The sequence below is a fragment of the Bos javanicus genome, chromosome 17 (genome assembly GCF_032452875.1).
Source record: "Bos javanicus breed banteng chromosome 17, ARS-OSU_banteng_1.0, whole genome shotgun sequence".
In the NCBI taxonomy this organism is placed as follows: domain Eukaryota; kingdom Metazoa; phylum Chordata; class Mammalia; order Artiodactyla; family Bovidae; genus Bos; species Bos javanicus.
In genome coordinates, this window is record NC_083884.1 from 71,850,568 (window position 1) to 71,872,372 (window position 21,805).

At 52.6% G+C, this 21,805-nt stretch overlaps 1 protein-coding gene across 6 annotated transcripts in view; it reads right to left on the bottom strand.

Annotated features, from left to right (window-relative positions):
- Window positions 1-21,569, bottom strand: part of SPECC1L (sperm antigen with calponin homology and coiled-coil domains 1 like) — an 86,121-nt gene extending 64,552 nt beyond the window's left edge. For 2 of the 6 annotated variants that reach the window (XM_061385557.1, XM_061385554.1), the window contains exon 1: window positions 21,401-21,564. The gene's annotated coding sequence lies outside the window, so the exon portion shown is untranslated. Of the gene's footprint in view, window positions 1-19,684; window positions 20,178-20,354; window positions 21,030-21,400 lie in introns of those variants that run through there. The other 4 variants (XM_061385555.1, XM_061385556.1, XM_061385560.1 and 1 more) reach the window with 4 other exon arrangements.
- Between the last annotated feature and the right edge of the window lie 236 nt (window positions 21,570-21,805).

Consider the following 21,805-nt stretch of genomic DNA (forward strand, 5'->3'; position numbering starts at 1 on the left):
TGCTGACCCTGCCGACCAGCGACTCCTACCTGTACCAGCAGAGAGCTGGGTTGGACCTGTCACTAAGTCGATTGTGTATAAAAATCAAGATCCTAAGAACCTTTCCTTCAGCCTCTCACCTTCCTTTTGTATCCCCTTCTCTTTTCTAAGTCTCTTGTCTTGTCAATGGTTCCCCGGAGTGTCTCTGCTCCAAATTCCAGGGCAGCCCTCCTTCCCACACCACTCAGCCCCACTCCCAGTCCCTAAACTTTTCCTTGGTCTGCACAACCCAAGGGAACTTACTGCAACAATGAAGCTGCCCTGTGCCCACCTGTGCTGCCCACGGGTGGCTCCTGGGCACCTGAAATCCGCCTAGTGCGACTGTCACTGCCTCTGCCCAGAGGTACAGCCAAGTGAGCAGCCGCTCCCCACTCCGAGGGTGGCTACGAGCGAGCAGACAGCCGCTGACAAACGCTGGCGAGGCCGTGGCGTGACCGGAGCCCTCACAGGCTGCTGGCAGAGACGCACTGCCTGGCAGTTCCTCAAGTGGTAAACACGGGCCCAGCAATTCTACTGCTGGGTCTCCACGGGGATCACGCTTTCCAAATTATCCAGCACAGTCCTGGGTTCAAATACGTATACATACCCAAGAGAAATGAAAACATTTGTCCACACAAAAACTTATGTACAAATGTCCATGGGAATAGTATGCATGATGGTCAAAAAAAAAAAAGGTTTTTAAAACCCTCAAAAATGACCAATTAAACCACGACAGAATTCTTTGCTAGCATTTAAATATAAAGTTTCTACTTATTAGCATGTATTTGTTACTTACAGAATATACATTATCATATAGTTCTGTGTTTACATGCTTTCTACATACGAAATAACTTTTTGTTTCAATTTGAAATGTCCATTAATTGGGCAGTGGCACCCCACTCCAGTACTGTTGCCTGGAAACCCCATGGACGGAGGAGCCTGGTGGGCTCCAGTCCACGGGGTCACTAAGAGTCGGACACCACTGAGCGACTTCACTTTCACACATTAGAGAAGGCAATGGCAACCCACTCCAGTATTCTTGTCTGCAGAATCCCGGGGACAGGGGAGCCTGGTGAGCTGCTGTCTATGGGGTTGCACAGAGTCGGACACGACTGAAGCGACTTAGCAGCAGCAGCAACAGAATGTAAGGGCTTCCCAGGCGGCTCAGTGGTAAAGAATCCACCTGGAGAGGTGGGTTTGATCCCTGGGTCAGGAAGATCCCCTGGAGTAGGAAACAGCAACCCACTCTAGTACTCCTGCCTGAGGAATGCCATGGACAGAGGAGCCAGGTGGGCCTCAGCCCACGGGGCCGCAGAGTCACATGCGACTGAGTGCGCGAGCACACGCACACACACACACACACTCTCTCTCTCTCTCTCATAACTGGCACAACACGATGAGCCTTGAACACTGTACCCGATAAAAGACCAGATCCAAATGAACATGTGCTCTGTGACCCCCACTTACACAAATTTTCCAGAAAAATCCAACCCAGAGGCAGAAAGCTGCACAGAGGCTGCCTAGGGGAAGGAGACAGAGCACTAACCGCTCACGGGTTATAGGTTTCTCTTCGGGATGAAACATTCTAAACTCGCCTTGTGACGGTGGTAACCCTGTGAATATACTAAAAACCACTGAATTTACATCTTGTTTTTGGCCGCACTGTGAGGCTTCCGGGATCTCAGTTCCCCAGCTCAGGGTTTGACCTCGGCCTCGGCAGTGAAAGCATGCAGCTCTAAACGCTGAATCGCCAGATAATTCCCACATCTTACATTTTAGTGGGTGAGCTGTGTGGCACGTGAATCGCTTCTGAATAGTGCTACTCTTCAGGGAAACCGACGGCTGCAAACCAGAACCTCTGGAAGGCAGGCCCCAGTGCTGTGCAGAGCCCGGCAAGGTAAAGCGGGGACTGCGGTGCGCAGGCGCCTGAGAGGAGATGAGCACGGCAGCGGCCCTCGGGGCCGAGGCGCAGACAGACCGCCCCGGGCGCGGGCAACGTGGGGTCCGGGCACGCTCTCGGGCCAGCGGCGGTCACCGCCGGACCCGGGTCCCCTCTCCAACAGATACGTAAGCACACCGTTACTGCTGAGACGAAGTCCAGAGACAGCCTATTCATCACACACGTTCTTCCTAAAAACGTCCACACGACGCGCCGACAACGTGAGGATGATTCACAGTAACGCGCACGTGAGTCTCGCCACGTGCGAGACACCCACGGCTCTGAGCGGAACCCCACGCAGGCGCCGAGGCCCCGCCTCGCGCCCGGGGTCCCGCGGCTCGCGCGCACGCTGGCCCCGCGCATGCGCTCGAGTGTCAGCTCCCAGAGGGGAAGCCACACTCCTGGGATTGGGCTCATCTGTCCACCTAGGCCGCGGGGCACCCAGACATTCTGTCGAGCAGTATTCTGCGTGTAAGGGCATTTCTGAGTGAGATCAATAATTGAATTCACTGGGTGGGTGAAGCTTGCTGTTCTCCTTAGTGTCGGTGGGCCTGACCCAACTAAGTGAAGACGTGCATAGAAAAAGGCTGGAGTCTGATGGAACTCTTCCTCGCTGGCTTGAGGTGGGACGTTGGTGTTTTCTGCTACCAACTCTCTGGGCAGGGGGGCCCGGCCTGCCAACTGCAGGCCTCGGGACGACTCAGCCCCATCGCTGCGGAAGCCAAGCCCTTTTACCAAGCCTGCTTCTGCCCCACCGGCTCTCTCTCCGGTGGTGGTGGTGCTTTAGTCGCCAAGTTGTGTCCAACTCTTGCGACCGCATGGACAGAGGAGCCTGACAGGCTACAGTCCATGGGATTCTCCAAGCAAAAATGTTGGAGTGGGTTGCCATTTCCTTCTCCACCTCTCTCTCCGGAGAACCCTAACATACTTCAAAAAGCTGAGAACAGAACAATTTCCCCTCAGTGTCTACAGTAATTGCAATCTTGGAAAATTCCACGTATATCAAAAAAATATACTTTAAAAAAGCTTTCTTGGTACAATAAGATTCTAGACTCAGTCATAAGTTTGTTTCTATCCACATAAATAATTTAGCAAGATATTCCCGAGTTTCTCAGGTTTCAGTAGGACTTTTTATACCCGGAACTGTCACCTCATTGCATCTAGAATTCCAGGGCCCCCACCCGTAAAATGTCAACAGTGTCCACCAACTGCTGAGACAGGTCAGTAAAAAAAAAAAAAAAAACGGCTACAATTTTCTAAAATGACCCCTATTAAGGGCAAGGATCCCCTGGTGGCTCAGATGGTTAAGCGTCTGCCTACAGTGGTTGGCAGTCGATCCTTGGGTTGAGAAGATCCCCTGGAGAAGGAAATGGCACCCCACTCCAGTACTCTTGCCTGGAAAATCCTATGGACGGAGGAGCCTGGTGGGCTACAGTCCACGGGGTCCCAGAGAGTCAGACACGACTGAGCGACCACTTCAACAACCTGAAACTACATCCTCAGTCTCCCCTTCTAGACTTATCTACTTGTCCCAGGGGTCAGTACTGGTACTCTTGACCCATCTTTTTCATTTTGAAGGTGTGATTAATTACTACGTTATTTAATATAAAAGCTACCTTTCGGAGAGATCGTAGAAAACTTAGCACCAGGTCCAAATCAGTATGTGTTATGTTACAGCTGTGAACGTGAACACCTGTGCCACGATCCTGCTCGTCTGCAGAGGCCTGCGACTGTTTCATTTAAAAGAACTCTTTGCTAGGCCAAGGGCAGAGATACAACTGCTCCCATTTATAGGAGCGCCCGCGCTCAGCCTGGGTGGCCAGACCTCTCACCAGGATGTCCCCAGACAGGACTGACCACTCCAGGAGCCCGGCCTAAAGCTAATTACACATCCCCAGACACACAGGAAGTGGGCGTGCCCTCTTCAGGTACCAGGAATCCCCGAAGGAAAACAAAGGGCCACCCCACCTCCCACAAGCGGCAGACCAAACACTGCTTACAAGTCAAACCACGGCTCTTAAAAATGCAGAGTATCCTGGAGGCCACTTACAGGAAACCCACAAGCAGCGTGTCCCCCCCCCCACCTCCCCCCCCCCGCCGCCCCCGCCGCCAGGAAGCGGAGGGTGCTGACCACTAAGTCAGGAGGCAAGGCACTGCTTCCTCAACAGGCACTGAACATGTATTTTGTTCCAAGACGAGCCAAACACCAGTTCTCTGCTAAGTGTCGTGGTCCAGGTGCAGTTTGGAAAAGAATTTCCAGATATGAGACACAATGAGAGGGAATAAAATTTATTAGAGAGGGAGATGCTGTTAAAACAGCGGGCCAGCTCAAGGGAGAACCGACTGAACAGGGGTCCTTAGTCGACTTTTACACCCAGGGCACAGGGAGTGGGACAGGGGTCTTGCGGTCATTTGATGACTGGACGAGCAGGGCAGACGCCGTCTCCCTGGGGGGCAGGAGGGGAGACAGGTGATGCTGTTCCGTCACCAGTCACACCATGGGGGAGGGGAGGACAGTCAGAGTCTGGGCTTCCGCTCCTCGTTCCCAGGCCCTCCTGGACTCATCTGCTGTCGCCTTGGGTCACCAGAGGAAGCAAGTGCAGCAAGGCACAAATAAATGCATGGACGCCCTAAGCCGATTACGACACAAATACCTACTTTTCCCTGGTGGCTCGGGCAGTAAAGCGTCTGTCTACAATGTGGGAGACCCGGGTTCAATCCCTGGGTCAGGAAGATCTCCTGGAGAAAGAAATGGCAACTCACTCCAGTATTCTGGCCTGGGAAATCCCACGGACGGAGGAGCCTGGCGGGCTACAGCCCATGAGGTCGCAAAGAGGCGGACACGACTTCACTTGCACCTAATTTTCAGGGGCTCACAGTCCGGCGGAAGAATGAGGTGCCTAAGTGAACAGGTGCCACCCTTTACAAATCCCACTGAAACCCGAGGTCTGTACATGTGCAGGCTGAGGCGGGAGCAGGGACGGAGGCGCAGGGCAGAGGCGGCGCCCGCACAGGCCCCCGCAGACCTGCGTCTGCTCCGAACAGAGAAGGGGGCTGAAGGCGGCACCGCCCTGACTGGGGTCCTTCCCACAGAGAAACCTGGGGCCGCGCAGGGCAGGCCGAAGGCCGCACCGAGGCGCTCGGGGAGAGGGGCTGGAAGGGCCTCGCTGCCCCCGGAGCGAGATCCACGCTCAGAAGCGCCCTAGGCCCAGGCTCACCCGGACCTGAGGGCCGCAACCCCGCCTCCCAGACGCTGGAGGACCCAGTCTGCAAGCAGAGCCCGCCTGCTTCCACCTCCCCTTTCCAGACGCGGGGCCTCGCCCTCACCAACACTACAAGGTCCTCTCACACACAGTCCTGCTGAGTTGCTTTCCTTTCTCCCCAATGATAACACTTTAGTATGAATCTCTCCAAACACACAGACACGCTGAAGAAACCGGACAGCAAACACTCCACCACTCTCCTTCCACCGCTGCGCCATTCACATTCTGAGAAAGCCCTACACTTGTATCTGTCAAAACTATCATTTGGTCAAATTCAGCTGCAGGTCCAGCCTTTGGGACGTTCTGAAATCCTGACTTTGACTTGAAACCCACTAGCTCTCCCTGTAAAAAGTGCTGTTTTCAATCTAAGTAATTTGTCCAATCAGGATCCTCACCTAAAATAAAAGGAGGCTGAATTTTAAGGAATCTCGACGGTTACCTCCTGACTCCAAAATCCTTCTAATTTAATGCAATTCTCGCACCTGATGACAATGTCACAGGTAGAGAACAAAACAGTGATGAGGGCTCGGGCTGAATCGCAGACCTTACACCCCCACCTCTGGCCTCAGGACAGCAGACAGCGCTGGCGGGGCTCCCACTGGGGCTGCTTCCTTTCCCAGAAAGGAGAGTTGATAAAACCCAATTTACAGAGTTACTATACAAAACAACATGTGCAGACCAAGGAAGAGAACAAAAATCCCACCATCCTTGTTCAGGAAGTTATTCACCAGGGCTCAAAGGTCAGAAAAGTGTAGCAAGAACCCAGGATTGGGGACGGCAATTTTTCTCAGTGATTCAGAAACTCCACCCTCCCCAACCATCCACCCATAGAAAACACACTAACCATGTTTCAGAAATAATGCCGAAAGGACCGGAAGATTCACCTTAGCCGTCGTTTCCCTGCACCAGGAAGGCTCCTCCCTGAGAGGACTGTCCTGGGAACCACGAGGGAGCTCTGAGGCCATCCCTGGCGAGAAGCTCCGCCAGGCCCGGCACGGCGCCCACGGAGCCCGCGTGGTGACCACAGGGCCAGCCGGCCTCCCGCGGGGAGCCGCACCAGGATCCCGACCCCTCACCACTTCTTCCTTTGAAGGCCTCTGTGCTCCGCCTAGGCCCCTCCGAATAGAACCACTCTCCCGTTACACTCAGGGCACTGGTATTTACAACTATTTAAATGGACCCGTGGGGCCCTCCCTGTGGTCCAGTGGTTAAGACCCTGTACTTTCACTGCAGGGGGCCTGGCTGGTCCTTGGTTGGGCGAACTAAGATCTCACATGCCGCACGGCTCAGTAAAGAAAAATGGATTTGTTACTTAATTGATAGTTTCTATTGATTTATTTATTTAGGACACACTTCGAGGCTCGCAGCTTCCTAGTTCCCTGACCAGGGATAGAACCCACGCTCCCAGCAGCAGGAGCATGGAGTCCTGACCACTGAACCACCAGGGAGTCCCTAAAAAAGATCATTAATTAAATCCACTGTGTTATTAAAAAAAAACAGTATTGGGAGATTTTCCTAATGGTGCAGTTGGTAAAGAATCTGCCTGCAATACAGGACACAGGAGATGTGGGTTCGATCCCTGGGTCGGGAAGACCCCTTGGAGAAGGAAATGGCAACCCACTCCAGTATTCCTGCCTGGAGGGCTACAGTCCATGGGCTCGCAAGAGTCGGACATGCCTTAGTGACCAAGCCACCACCACTGGGAGACTGCCCCACCTGCGGTGTCTGATCAAATCTGTATCCTGAAGCAGGTAAGTCAGGCTCTCTGAAATCTGTTTCCTCATCTATAAAATGGGATGGTAATAATACTACCCACCTGATAAGGATTTGGGGAGGATTAAATGAAATAATGAAGCCCCGGTGCTCAGCAGGGTGGCCCACAGCAAGGATGGCACAAGTGTGAGCTGGCATGATTTATAACAACACACTGCATGCCCCAAGTATGACTAATGCCTTGTTAAAACAAAAGCAGCAACTCAAAGGACTCTCTGTCAGAGAAACCCTTCATCAGGAATGACTAACGAGTATTTTTACTCACTACTGCATTAAATTATACACTGTGGCACGGAGATGTCAACACACAGCACTTGCCTCCGGTTCCTTCCCACTGAAAACCACACACCAGAGGCACTGCCGGTGCGTGGTGGGGGCTCCCTGGAAGGGTGAGCAGGAGACGCACTGGGGCCCCAGGCCCGCCCGCACAGCCCTCAGAAGTCACGCTGACTCTGCTGGCCTTGTTGGGAAGGCCAGGAGGACGGATTAGGAGCAAAGAAATTCAAACATTCTATCTCATAATTCATACCCTCAGAACCAGGATCAGAACCATTAAAAAAAAAAAAGGAAACTGCTTTGGTGTTTAAATTATGGTGTTTGGTATTAGCTATGGTGTTTTTATGTTATATATTGATAACACTCCACTAAAATTCAAAAAAAGGTTTCAATCCAAGCAATCTAAATCTCTCTCTCTCTCTTCACAAACTCCACATTCAAAATTTAAGAATATTAAAATTTTAAATTAAAGAAAAGAGACTTAAAACACTAAGAAGGAATCACTGTCAAGGGAAAATGGAAATTTAGCAAACTAAATTGAAGCCTGTGAGCAAATGTTGCTAAATATATCAAAACAAATAACCAATTGATAAAATCATGAGTACTACAAAATCAAACAATGTTGAAAAGAACTTCAATTAGAAATGTTTTGATTAAGTAAATCATAATGCAACAGACTTTCTATTCTGAATTCCTCAACATACACATTTTTTAAATCTTTCTGTGAATTCTAACACACAACCAGAAAGTACATTTAAAGACGTACATTAAAAAAAAAACAGACAGACTCGGAAGGCCTTCCCTGGTAGGCAGTGGGTGCGACTGCAAGGCTTCGGGAGTCAGAGTCACAGGCTCCGCAGTGCTGCAGCTCAGGCTTTAAAGGGCAGGCATGTCGTACAGGCTTAGCTGTCCCACGGCACGTGGCATCTCCTCAGACCAGGGATCAGACCCATGTGCCCTGCCCTGGTGGGTGTGTTTTGATCCACTGAGCCACCAGGGAAGTTCCTTCAAGTCCATTTCTAACAGGAGCAAAAGCCGCCACTTACTGTTACATAAGCGTGGCTTCCCAGTTGGCGCCGGTCGTAAAGCACCCGCCTGCCAACGCAGGAGACCTAAGAGAGGTGGGTTTGATCCCTGGGTCAGGAAGATCCTCTGGAGAAGGAAATGGCAACCCACTCCAGTATTCTTGCCTGGAGAATCCCATGGACAGAGGAGCCTGGCAGGCTACAGTCCATGGGGTCACAAAGAGTGGGACACGACTGAAGCGATTTAGCTCGAACATTACACAAACCACAGATGTCTAGTATCACGATCCACAATTTTTAAAGGTTATATTGCTGCCGCTCAGTCGCTTCAGTCGTGTCGGACTCTTTGCAACCCCATGTTATAATAAAAATAAACATTTAAAAGACTCACAGAGAACAAACCATGAGTGGCAGTGGGCAGAGGGAAGGGGAAGCGTAGAGAAAATGAAATTTTCTCATGTTAACACAGATGTTACTGCCTGCCTAAAATTAGGGTGTGGCCCATCGACTAATGCGCACATTTAGGAGGCGTTCTCCCTGCTTCCAGAAACCAGTGACGCAGACTCCGGCCCCGCGGAAAGGCGGCCTTCCAGCGGGCCTCTCCTCCACCTCCACCACTAACCCCAAGTGTGCGCCCCCCTCCAAACGCTCTCCTGGCCACAGAGGAAGGGAAAGGAAAAAGCAGCCCCTCTCCCGCTTCCAGCCCCTCAGAGCCACCTCCTCTCTGCCTGGCCACGCTGGCGGCAAGGGGTCTGGGGGGCAAATCCACAGGACCACGTGCCCGAGTGGACGCTGAAGTCGACCAGAAGGGGGCAGTGGCAAGCAGGGCCAACAGCGCTCCGCGGGGACGGCTGGAGAGAAGTCAGATGTCACTGGGATGGAATAAAAAGTTGGGTAGGAGACAAGGATGAAGAACATTTCAAAAATGCAGCTTTGTGAAGGGCAGAGAGGCAGACAGTAATGAGGCGGCTGAGACACTCTGCTGGTGTTGCTGTTTAAGCCCAGAGCAGGCTGCCGGGGGAGGGCTGTGCTGCCCAGACCAGCACAGTTGATTAGAAGCCACCCTACGTGCCTGGAGAAGAGGAGACTGAGGCCGGAGTGGCACGTAAGCAGCCTGCCCTGAGTCTGAGCTCGCCACTAAACTCCAACTACTGACCAGACACTAGGAGAAAGGCACCGACCACCAGCAACAAAAACCGCAACAAGCGCGAGTCCGCCTCTCTCTGCTCTGGTCACAGAAAAAGCCACTCACACGCACTCAGCGCTTCTATTGTTCTGCAGGGCTTAACACAAGGGAACACGTGGAAACAACTAGAAGCTCCCTGCATCTTTTCAAACGGAGAACTGTAAGTCTTCTTACTGCTTTGCAAAGAACAACAAAATCAACAAACAAACAAACCCTAATCTTACACGAAGCCCGCTTCAGATCCATCCTGGAGGCCTTCTTTTTAATATAAGCTGCTAAAAGACCGCTTAACTACTGCCAATGCTTACCATTCCAGATGAGTGACAAGGCTGGAAAAAAACAGCCCAGAAGAGTTTCTGGCTGCGGTGCACAAATGACTTCTCCAGACTCAGTCCAGAACAGATCGGTTCCCAAAGTTCAAACTCCCAGAATGCAAGAGAACTTGAGCCTCCTTTCCCTGCTCAGCCAAGGTTTTTGAATATTTACAAAAAGAAAATGTTTATTCATGATCCTTTCAAACCATGGCTTTATGCTCAGATTTTTGGCAGGCAGTTACAAAACTACACAATACTGTATTCACAAAATTAACTGTCGGCCATACTTTTAATTAAAAATACCAATTTGATATATTTGAACATTTTTAACTCTGAAATACAGAAAGAAACATTTTTTGTAATTCGCTAATTATTCAAATGTAACAATAGTACTCTTGCCTGGAAAATCCCATGGATGGAGGACCTGATGGGCTGCAGTTCATGGGGTCGCAAAGAGTCGGACACGACTGAGCAACTTCACTTTCACTTTTCACTTTCATGTATTGGAGAAGGAAATGGCAGCCCACTCCGTGTTCTTGCCTGGGGAATCCCAGGGATGGGGGAGCCTGGTGGGCTGCCATCTACCAGGTCGCACAGAGTTGGACACAACTGAAGTGACTTAGCAGCAGGGGCAGCAACAATATAATAAATCCCTTAAAAAAATAAAAGCTAAAAATTTCAGATTTGAGAAATGTTTTACCAATAGCACAAAGAAAGTCTTTCCAAATTAAAATAGATTAGAACTTGAGTTCAGTTTAATAAAAATGAAATCTTTTTTCAGTAGTGTTTTGCTGATTAGATAAAATGAAAACTCATGAAAAACCGAAAGGATCACTTTTTCCTCTGTCCATGGAGGATCAGGCAGTGGTCACCACGTGGGCGGTTCCGGCCTCCAGGGGACACTCGGCACCGTCAGGAGACATTGTTGGTGTCACAGCTGGGGTGCTGCTGAACATCCTACAATTCAAGGACACTCCTCACTCCAAAAATCAACAGCGTCAAGGCTGACTTTGGCACGAAAAGCCTGGTTTAAACCCAGGAGGGAAGGAAGATGCTCGTCTCTGTGCAGCAGACCATAGATAGGGCCTCGTCTGCACAGACATCCTGTTGAGCTGAGAAAGCCAACCCAACAGAACTGGCTGGAAGAACAGGGAACAGTTATGACACGGGCCAGTTACACCCCTGATTTCCAACCACGTTTTCTGGGAAAGGACAAAGGCTTGGAGGCGGCTCGGAGCTGCAGGGGCTCACAGGGGCTCGCGCTGACCTGTGCCTCCTGCGGTCTCCTCGCTGGCTGCCGGGCAGACCCACGGCCCCAGACGGACGGTGAAAAGCCACTACGGTCCGGTGCCCCGACAGCACACCGGTGAGAAGGAAGGCGGGGGACTAAACCCTGAGGGTCCACTGCCTGCGGGGCGCTTTGCCCAGGATTCCACGCGCAGCAGGTCACCTCCTTACTCTCATCGGAGGCGAGCAGACCTGAGCCTCCCGTGGATGGCCGCCGAGGGCAGGGCATGAGCAGTGTCGACCAGGCTCCCCACGACGGGCCGCCCTCCTCAGTCTCAAGCGCGGCCGTGGTGAGACGCTGAACCCCAGTGGAGACGAGTACCAGCCCCCAAGGCAGGCGGTAGCCAACACAACCCTTGTCTCCGTGCCCACCCCTTCTGCAGCCCTCTTCCAGCGTCTACACCAGGAGGGCAGCACACCCTGGAGCCCCTGTCTCCGCCCCAGCACTCCACACCACCCGCCTCTCAGGCGGGACAGCCCCTCAGGGCATGCCCACTCCCCTGCACACCTCAGGCCGGAGCCCGCCTCGGCCACGCTGCGCCCCTGCCCAGCCCCGTCCCCCGGCACTGGGACCACAGCAGGCCTCACTGTACGCTGCCCCGCAACCTTTGCAACGCACCTGGACCTGAAAGTATTCGCTCTTCACCCGCAACGTAAGTGCAGCTGGCGTCCAGGAGCTCACCTGGCAACCGGAGCTGGGCACAGGCTCGGCAGCAGGGAGGCAGGCGCGGTCAGCCAGTCCGCCACAGAGCTCCGGACCCAGAGTCCGAGGCCGTGCGCCGGGGCCCCTCCAAGCCTCGAAAGCTGGCCCAGCGCTGCGCCCGGCGCCCGCTTCACACAGCGCTCCCCGCTGGCCCATCATTCCCAAGTCCAGGGTCCGCCGGGTGAGAGCCCCCCACCTTGGAAGCAGTCTCAGGACAGGCGTGGCTCAGAGGCCCCGGACGGCAGGAAGGCACGCCTTCCCGCACGGTGAACACAAGGGCGGCACGGGCAGGCCTCTCCCGGCCCCACACCCGAGGCGAGGCAGGGCCAGTGCCATGCGCATCTTCTAAGGACCACACAGAGAGGGGGAGCCGAATATCCGAGAGGCGGAATCGAAGTCAGGACCGGAGGGGCCCAATCCGCCGCTGGAGGGACCTGCGTGTCAGGGGAAATCCTGGAAGCGCTCTCCAGACCCCTGTGACACAGGGCACGGCCCCTCACCACGTCCTGCAACCGAGTAAAGGACTCTGCTGGGCGCTTATCAGCGGCAGGATGAGGATGCAGGAGGGACAGAGGAAGGCCGAGGCAAGCACTTCCTTCTGAGATCCAAATGTCACGGCGCATGCTTCCGTGTGAGACGCTGAGCCGCACCGTGTACCCAAGCACACCGGCCGCTGCTGCCAACTGAGGGTCACACCATTTGTCTTTACTGCGTGAGTAACAATCTCACACCCGAACTCCAAACTCAATCACGCATCAGAAATTCAGTACGACACAACCAATTGTGTGTCAAGAAAACAGAACACGTGAGATCAATCTTTCTTCCTAGTACTTCATTCTAATTCTTAACAAGTAAAACTTGAAAACAACATTACCTGACTTAGCAGACTCTGGGCTACTAGTAACAGATATCAGGGACAAGAGACATCCCTACAAAGGGCACAGCAGCTCACCCCAAACTCAAGTTGGTGGGAGGGTCTTTGGATTCTATCCCTCCAAAACTATTTCTTAAATTCAAAACATTTCCCCCAAGGACCAAATCCTATCTCTGAGAACCTTGCCTATCTAACCTGATTTACTGTAAATGAGTAATTTAACTATTTCAGCTTTAAAAAACAATCATCCCTCCTAAGGACTCCAAAACACAAGGGAGACCGTGCACTAGAGGAGAGGACGTGGGTCATTCAGGCGGAACCTGGGTCCAAGTGCCAGCTCCACCACACAGTAGCCGCACGACTCTGGACACGCTACTCACGTCCAGGAGTCAGTTCTCACACCTCTGGGTGGAGGCCCGGAGTCCCACCACAGGGTGAGCTGCACACACTTCCTCCCTGCCCCACAGAGGCGAATTCCCTCATCCTGACTTCTTACTTCCTCTTTCCAAACAGCCGTTTTCAAACTTCACAAGGTCCAGGAAAGCAGGAAGAGCAGTAGTGAGTGAAAGTTACCCAGCAACAGATTCCGAGGCAGCTAACAATCAGCGAGGCCCCTACGCCAACCGCACGGCCGGGCCCTCCACTCAGCAAAGGCTCCCACTCACGCGGGGCCGGGCCGGGAGGTCAGCAGCAGACACCAGGTGAACGGGGGCTTCCCGCACTAGGCTGGGTCGGCAAGACCCTCGGACAGGCACCGAGATGCAGCTCTCGGGGCCCCAGGAACAGTGGGGGAACGTCACCGGCTTTCACGAGCATCGCAGGGAACTTTTCGCAGGGGAGTCTGCCGGCCTCACTTTCCCACTGGCCTGTTTCCTGAGGGAATCTCCTTTTCAGGGCAGTTGCCCGTCACCCCTTCCAGCCCCAGTCACCTGGAACGCCCCGGTTCCCTCCTGAGACGCAGCAGGGCTAACACGTCTAAGCTCCAGGCTCCCGACAGCACGGCAGACGAAACAGTAACTGCTGTGCACAAAGCAACCAGCGGCTAGAGGGGGGCAGGCCTCTCCCTGACCTCACCACACTCTGAAGCTTCACCTGCAAGGCAGTTCAGGGACAGGGAGCCCTTCTCTGAAGCCACTCTGTGGCCTCGATGCAGACGCGGCCGCGGCTGAGCACCCTCTCCACACCTGCGGGACGCCTTGGCCAGACAGACAGAGCGCCCACGCAATGGGCAGCCACGTGCGGCGAGGACTGGGACAGCACAGCGGCCTTGAGGGGTTAGCTCTGAGGATACTAAACCCTGGGGGAGAAAGGAAACCCTTTGTTAGCCGTTCAGCAGAGACTCTCATGCAATAAATCCCCCGCCTTCAATTTTTATTTCCAGCTTAAAAAAAAAAATCCCTACAGAAACAGCATTGGAGAAAAAAATGACAAATTCCAAATTAATACCTGTCACTGTATTTAAAACACGGAAGGAGTGAAGACGGACTGCATACGTGAGAAAAATGAACCAAAGTCACCAGTAACTGTCAGACGACAGTCCCGTACGCAGAGCTTGGCTCTGAGGGGCTGCAGGGAGGAGAGGCGAGACTCGGGAGAGGAGGGGAAGCAGGGTGGGCCTGCGAGGCCGGGGGCACCGCGGCCAGCCCCGCCCGCCAGCCTTCGTCACCAGGGGCCCCTTCAGTTCTCGGGCAGGTTCTCACATGTGGAGCCGAACGTCAGTGCGACGGTGACTGCCATTTACTAGGGGACCTGCCAAAGCAGCACAAAATCAATCCAGTGCTCTTTCCACGTGAAGGCTCTTCAAACAGTTCAACCTCAAGAGGAACAATGCCCAGCCCCACCTTCTGTGCTCCAGGCGGGAGGGCACTGCGGCTCCTTCAACCGCAGGGCAGAGCATTCCAGCTGAAAAGCAGATCACAGTGGAAAGAACACGGGAAACCTGGGCTCAAAGCCGAGCGTGGCCCCTGGTGAACTCTGCATTCTTAACCTCGTCTCCTCATTTATAAAATAAGGAAAATAACAGTCGTGCTAACTACTTTACAATGTGTTGTGAGAGGACCCTATAACGAACGGTACAGGTGGGATGTGTGGTTTTCAATCACGCTGCCATGGAGGCTCACTAGATTCCACCTACTAATAACCTAAACCTCATAAATCTTATGAATTAAACTAGTTTTGTAAATAAAGTGCTAGAACCCAACCCCAGTAAGCACATGTGGTGCTGGGGGTGGGAAGGAGGGCCAGAAGCAGAACCAGGGGAGGAGGAGAGGGAGACCCTGTGCAGTGAGGCAGCACCAGGCTGGCATTTATATATAGTACATTATATGACATTACACCAGACCTTCGGGAACATTACTGCAACACAAGCCTGCAGGCGTGTTTTGTTTTGTTGCTTTTTCAAAATACGAGGCTCATTAGTAACCGAACTGCCCCCCAAAACTTCTGCAGGATAATATTTTACTCATTAGAGTGACATTCTGATTATTCATGATGACCAGCATCCCCTGATGATGGAGCTGGCCTGTCACCTGGATGGGTAACAAGAAGGTGTGCATTTCTAACTTCATTTCAAAGTCAAATAAAAAACCAAAATCAGAACCAAACATTTATTTTACCTGCGTGACCCCCAGGGCCAACACAGAAAGATCAGCGTAGGCCCAGCTAGGCTGCATATCAATACAAAGCTGCCCTCGCTGGAGGGAATGCCCTCCAGACCTAACCATTTCAGAAGATCCAAACTGTTTTCCCTAGGCTTCACCACGAGTAATTTAGGCTTTACTGGAGGGATAACCTCAATAATTCAAAGGGCCACATAGTAAGTACAGAAAGTTCAGGAAGAAAACAAGACTGGGGTGCGAAATTCTGCCACGTCCCCCAAAGTCCTCTCAGCGGCGCCCTTCAGAAAGCACCCCCACGCCCTTCACCTGGCCCCTGCGGAGGGGCGTCTATTACTCGGCACCAGGGTAAGAGGCTCAGTCCAGTCACTCAGTCGTGTCCGACTCTTTGCGACCCCATGGACTGCAGCCCGCCAGGCCTCCCTGTCCATCACCAACTCCCGGAGTTCACTCAGACTCACGTCCATCGAGTCAGTGATGCCATCCAGCCATCTCATCCTCTGTCGTCCCCTTCTCCTGCCTTCAATCTTTCCCGCATCAGGGTCTTTTCCAGTGAGTCAGCTCTTCACATCAGGCGGCCAAAGCACTGGAGTACGAGGACTTGGATGCAATTCATAAACGTGCTAACTTGCTCACCAAGGACTCCTGCCCTGACCACCCGACCACAGATCAGTGGATCGCCCAGAACTCTTCAGCCACATTAAGCAGTTAGATCTTTTATTTATTTTCTCCTATTTTTTATTTTACTAAAATGTTTCTACCTTCTCCTTAAAGTAACCTGCAACAACATTTAGGGCCGTTTAGCCTTGGTAGCTCATAGGTGCTCCTCAGAAAGCTGCCACAGACTCAGACTGCCCTGGTGAAACCCTAGGCTATGCTACCTGTTTATTTCTTGAGGTCTCACCCCCACGCCTACTAGAAAGTAAACTCTAAGAGCACAGAGCATCATGTTTCATCGCCTCCGAGTCTAAATCGGTGCCTGATACATAGCAGCCTCTTACTATCTGCTGAACTGAATGAATACACAGTATATTTACACTATGGAATATTATCAAGACTATGAAGCTATTCATCATAGTGAGTCAGACTGGTACGAGCTAATTTAATAGAATTTCCAGAAGTATCAAGTGAGTGAGAAAAACAAAAAGCAGAAGGACCAAAAATGTCCCATGTTTTTAAAAGTACCCCCTGAATACCCATACACTGATCAGGAAGTGGAGAACTCAGAACGTGACATGGCCTGGAGGGGCTGTAAAATGGAGCAGCTGTGGAGAACAGTTGGTGATGACGCTAAAGGCTTAACGTTGCTGCGATGTGACCCAGCGATCCCACTCCTAGGCACACATCTGAGACAAGAGAACACATCTGTCCACACAGAACCCTGTACATGGAGGTTCACAGCAGCATCCGTAACAGCCAAAAGCCGAATAAACCAGGCACTGCCCTGGCGGTCCAGCGGTTATGACTCTGAGCTTCCAATCCAGGGGGTGCAGGTTCCACCCTCGGCTGGGGACCTAAGCCTGCAAACCTCGCAGCGCGGCCAAAAAAAACAATATAAATGAAGGAACCAGGCTTGAAAAACCCAGCAGATAATGTGTAACAGGAGAGGTGAAGCACAGCTGAGCAAGTGCAATGGCGTGATGGGGTCTGCAGAAAACGCCGACCCCAGGAAGAGAGAACTAGAAGCCGGGACGGAAGATTGAAGACTGACCTGAACCACGGGACTGCCCAGCGTCCAGTGGCTGGGGCTTGGTGCTTTTACTGCTGGGGGCCCAGGTTTAATCTGTGGTTGGGGAACTAAGATCTGGCGAGCTGTGAGGCCAGGGAAAGACTGAGACAAACCCATCAAGGTTTTGTTTTCCGTTTTCCAAAAAAGTATGCAAGGAGAAAACTCTGTATTCTCCTGCTCAAGAACTCTTGGGCCTGGTGAGCACAACAGCTGTGACCGGGAGACGCTTCCAGGGAAAGAAAGGAGTGGGACTCGGGACACTGGTGTCTCCTACGTGGGAGGAAAAGGGTCCCTCATGGGAGAAAGGAGTCCAGTTGTGACTGCTGTGGAAAAAGCAGCTTTAACAAACTGCCTCAAGACTTCCTGGGGGACAAGGTGTCCCGGGAAAATGGCTGAGTTGGGACTTTCTCCAAGAACATGAGAAGGGAGAGAGGAAGAAAGGGACAACTTTCATTTTTAACAAGTATTTCTTGACAAATTTTAACCCTGTTGCCAGTTTCTTTGCCTGTTTTCTAAACTTAATCAGGATCTCTCTCTCTTTTTTCTTTGGTATAAACTCAGTTCTTTTGAAAAGTAGTGCAATATGGGTTTTGGTTTTTTTTTTTTTTTAAGAGACAAAGTACTTTTTCCCCTTTAACATTCCTGTTTTCCCTGGGCTATATGCACAAAAGACAAACTTGAAATTTGACATCTTCATTTCTTAAAATTTTACCATTCAGTAACATCAGATTTTTAAAAATCACAAGGCAGAAGGTTCGCAAGGAGGGGAAAAGAGACAATATGCAACAAGTAAAGATGATGCCCGCCTCATTTTTATTGATAAAACAGACATTACCGAGTCTCCTCTACCAAGAAGCCAGATTTGAAGGAGACGCTAAGACACAATTAAATGGACTCCGCAAGTTGGCGTGCGTGGCTGGGAGGTGTCGCAGGGCTGGCATGGCCAGTGGACCTCTGGAGGGGCCGGGCCCGAGGGTCTCTGCACCCTGCTCTGCGTCAGGCACCAGGGGCCAAACCCTACGGCGAGGGGGCTGAACGGGCCTGCGGGAGACAGGGAGGCCCTGCAGGCAGGGACTCTGAGCCGAGTCTGCAGGACGAGGTGAAAGAAGAGCGTTCCAGCAGGAGATGTGTGAGTACCGGCGGGGCGGGCGGCATTGAAGGGTTTTAAATTGTGCCGGGGCGGGGCAGTAACTCAGCAGATTAACATTTTAGAAAGACAGGCAGAGCAAACCTCAGGATTTAACCAAAAAAATAAAGCCAGGACAATGAGGACGTGAGGAAAGGTCAGGAAAAACACATCTGCCCTCTTTTCTGTGGACAAATGTCTGTTACAGAGTTACCGCGTTCTCCTCCGAAACTGGAGCACTCAGAGGTGAGTGAGAGCAGTCCGTCCTCCAAGGAGAAAATGAGTATTTCAGGAATTAGAGATTATAATATTTTGAGACACCTTAAAAATGCATGTCTGATACGCATTATACATTGCGGTTTTATATGTACAAAAAAAATTTACGATAACTCTAAATCTGTTAAGAGTTTTAAATCTTTAAAAATGCTTAAGATTTCTTGGACACAAAGGCCATCGGTTACACACGCACTCTAAAACGGATGACGCCGGCCATGTCTCCCAGCAGCACAGCCTGCCTTCTTGATGGTCACGGTGCTTCACAGCCAAAGACTGGGGCCACCGTACTGAAAGATTTCCCAGCTGACTGCGAATCCCCACAGGGGTTCTTTACCTCAGCAGCCAGTCTACTCAATAGAACAATTCCAACCACCGGGAGGAATTCCCCTGCCTGGGCTCACACACACACACACACCCACGAATATCCTGACATTTTATATCTGGTAGAAAGGGTGATCAGAATAGAAGTATCGTTAATACGTAACAGAGCCTTCTTACCTGCCTGTGGATTGTGACAAACCACAAAGTAAACTCACATTTACTCTTCAAAAGTAATCTTCTTAGCAGCAAAAGCCCCAGGAACTTTTTCCTAAACTCCCTTACTGCAATAGCAAAACAATAGATTCTAGGTTCTCTTTTTTTCTAAAAAAATCTTATTGTGATAAGGAAACGAACCTGGTAGTTGCCATTTACAATCCCATATACCACCGTTTACTATCCCCATCATGCCATAAAAGATGCTTTAACACCCAGAAAATGACATTTTTAGAAAGAACAGCCTTTTAACTGAATAAATTTAGTTTTACAAAGAACTCTCTATACTGTCCTTGTTCTTTAACACACTGAAGCCCACTCAACACTTCGTTTCATGGCCTGACCACGGTCTGTTCACCGCAGCTTTCCAACCCCACCTCTCCAATCTTTAAGGACCACAGTGTCATGGAACTGGTGAGAAGGCCCAGTTCTACCTCTGGCTGGAGAGGACTAAGTAGCCAAGGAGCCACTGAACATTAAAGCCGACACCTCAAGCAGAGCCCTTCCATCTCCACTTCCAAATGCCACCTTTACACGTGGGGAAATGGCGCCCAGAAAGGAAAGCTGACTTGCCCGAAGCCACAAAGAGCATTTACTCGCCTAACGCCTTGTCGCCTTTCCTCTACTGCGTAATAACCACGCGTAAGTGAGCCACGTGATTTGAATGTGTATGGCTATACACCAAGTCTGAATGCATTACGAAACCCAACCCTGATAATTACTTTGAACCAAAGCAGTATTACCACCTGAGTCATCTGAAATACGGGCTTCCCAGGTGGCGCTCGTGGTCAAGAATCCTCTTGCCTATGTAGGCGACAGGGGTTCTATCCCTGGGTCGGGAAGATCCCCTGGAGTAGGAAATGGCAACCCGTGCCAGTATTCTTGCCCGGAAAATTCCACGGACAGAGGAGCCTGGCGGGCTACAGTCCACTGGGTCGTGAAGAGTCAGACGTGACTGAGCGCGCACACGTGATCTGAAATACAAGATGCGCTGGGTCGAGTCAGCTATAGAGAGCCTGTGCCTCACAGAAACCCCGTCTCAAGACGACGCAAGGCAGATACGCACCCCCAGAAGCTGTTTAAAACAGAAATTCTGATACAGGCCTCACCTCAGCCACAACCACTGTAATCACCTTCCACTCACTACGATGCTGAACTGGACACTCAGGTATCTGGACTGCTGCCTAGGTGCGCAGCGTAAGGCTTTACCACGGCACAATGTTCACTGTCTTACTAAAAATGAACGTCAAGAAAATCCCTACATACCAAGAATGCGCACAGGCAATTGAGCAAAGAGCATCCTCCAGCTGTCTCAAGTTGAGTCTTTAAAGACTGCTTGGAGTGCCATCAAAGGAGAAAAGGAGAGGAAAAAAAATTAGCGGACCAGCTATCTCTTTATAGGAAAAAAAATCTTACCCAGGCCAATACCCCACTTCTCTTCACAGCCTACACCCTTCATCGATGTCTTTATTTGATAAGCTATCCATAGGTACTGATGTCTGCTGTATCTACCAAGCCCCCAGGCTCTGATTTCATCTCAAGATGCAGCTCCCGGGGTGATAGCAAAACATTATCTGTAGTTTCTTGCATCTCTTGCAAATTTACGAAACATTGTCAATGTCTGGAGATGCCTTAAAAAAAAAAAAAAAAAGACATTTCCCTCATAATCGATACAGGAGAACGAATTTATGGTCATTTCCCTCGGGTCCTCGCGTGCTTGCCGGAGAATTACCAAGGGCATCAGCAAACCCAGATTCTCTTGCGTTTGACTGATCACAGGGATTCTTCCTCGGTTTTGTTAAGCAGGCCGAAACTATGTGGTCACTGATTTCTTTTTCCCAAGTCATCTATCTCCAGGGGAGCTGCCCGGAGACCAACTCCGATGCCTTAAGCGTTAACCACTGAAGCCATACAATGACCGGATTGCGGGAAATGCAAAGATGTCCTCGGCAACAAGAGTATTCACGTTCAACCGGAGGCAATGAACCGGGTTTGGAGAATTAAGGACCCTCCGCCCGCCCGGCTGACCCTGCCAGCACAGAGCGGGGCGCAGGTGGGGAGGCGCGCGGCCGACGGAAACGGAGCCCGCAAGAGGCCCGGGCCAGGGAGCCAGCCGGGGGCTGGGGGGCCAGAGCACTGCTGGCCGCGGGCTGTGGAGCGGTGGCCCCGGCCGCTCCTGGGGCGCGAGGGCAGGGCGGCGGCGGGCGCGCGCGCGGAGCCGGCCTGGCCCCGGGCGGCCGGGGTGGGGGGCGAGGCTGCCGGCCGCGGCGGCCTCGCGGGCGGCTCGGGGGCCGGGGAGCGGCCGGCGCAGGCGCGCGCCGGGCCGGGGGGCCCGGGAGGGGACGGCGCAGGCGCGGGCCGCCGGGGTCCGCGGGGCCGCCGGGGCCGGGCCGCGCGGGCGGCGCGGAGAAGAGGCGCGCTGGCCGTCGCTCGCGCTGAGGGGGCCCGGAGCAGGCTCTTACCGCGCGCCGCCGCCGCCTCGCTCGCTCGCTGGCTCCGCGGGCTGGGGCCGGGCGGCGAGCTCGCCCGGTGGCGCGGCCCGAATCCGTTGAGTCCGGCCTCAGGGCGGCAGCCAACCCCGCGGCGCCGTCCGCCCGGCCCGGCCCAGCCTCCCTCACGGCGCCCCCGCCCCCGGGCCCGCCTCTTGTCCGTCCCCCCACGGCCGCCGAGGACTGCGCAGGCGCAGCGCAAGTCCCGCCCATAAGCACCGCTGCGCAGGCGCCGGCCGCTCGGCCCCGTTCGCGTCCCCCCTCCCCCCGGCCCGGAATTGCGCAGGCGCCGTACCGTCCGACTGGCCTCGGGCAGCAGTGCGCATGCGTAAGGCTTCTCGCGGGCGCTCCGGGTGACGGACGCGCTCGGCGCTGGAT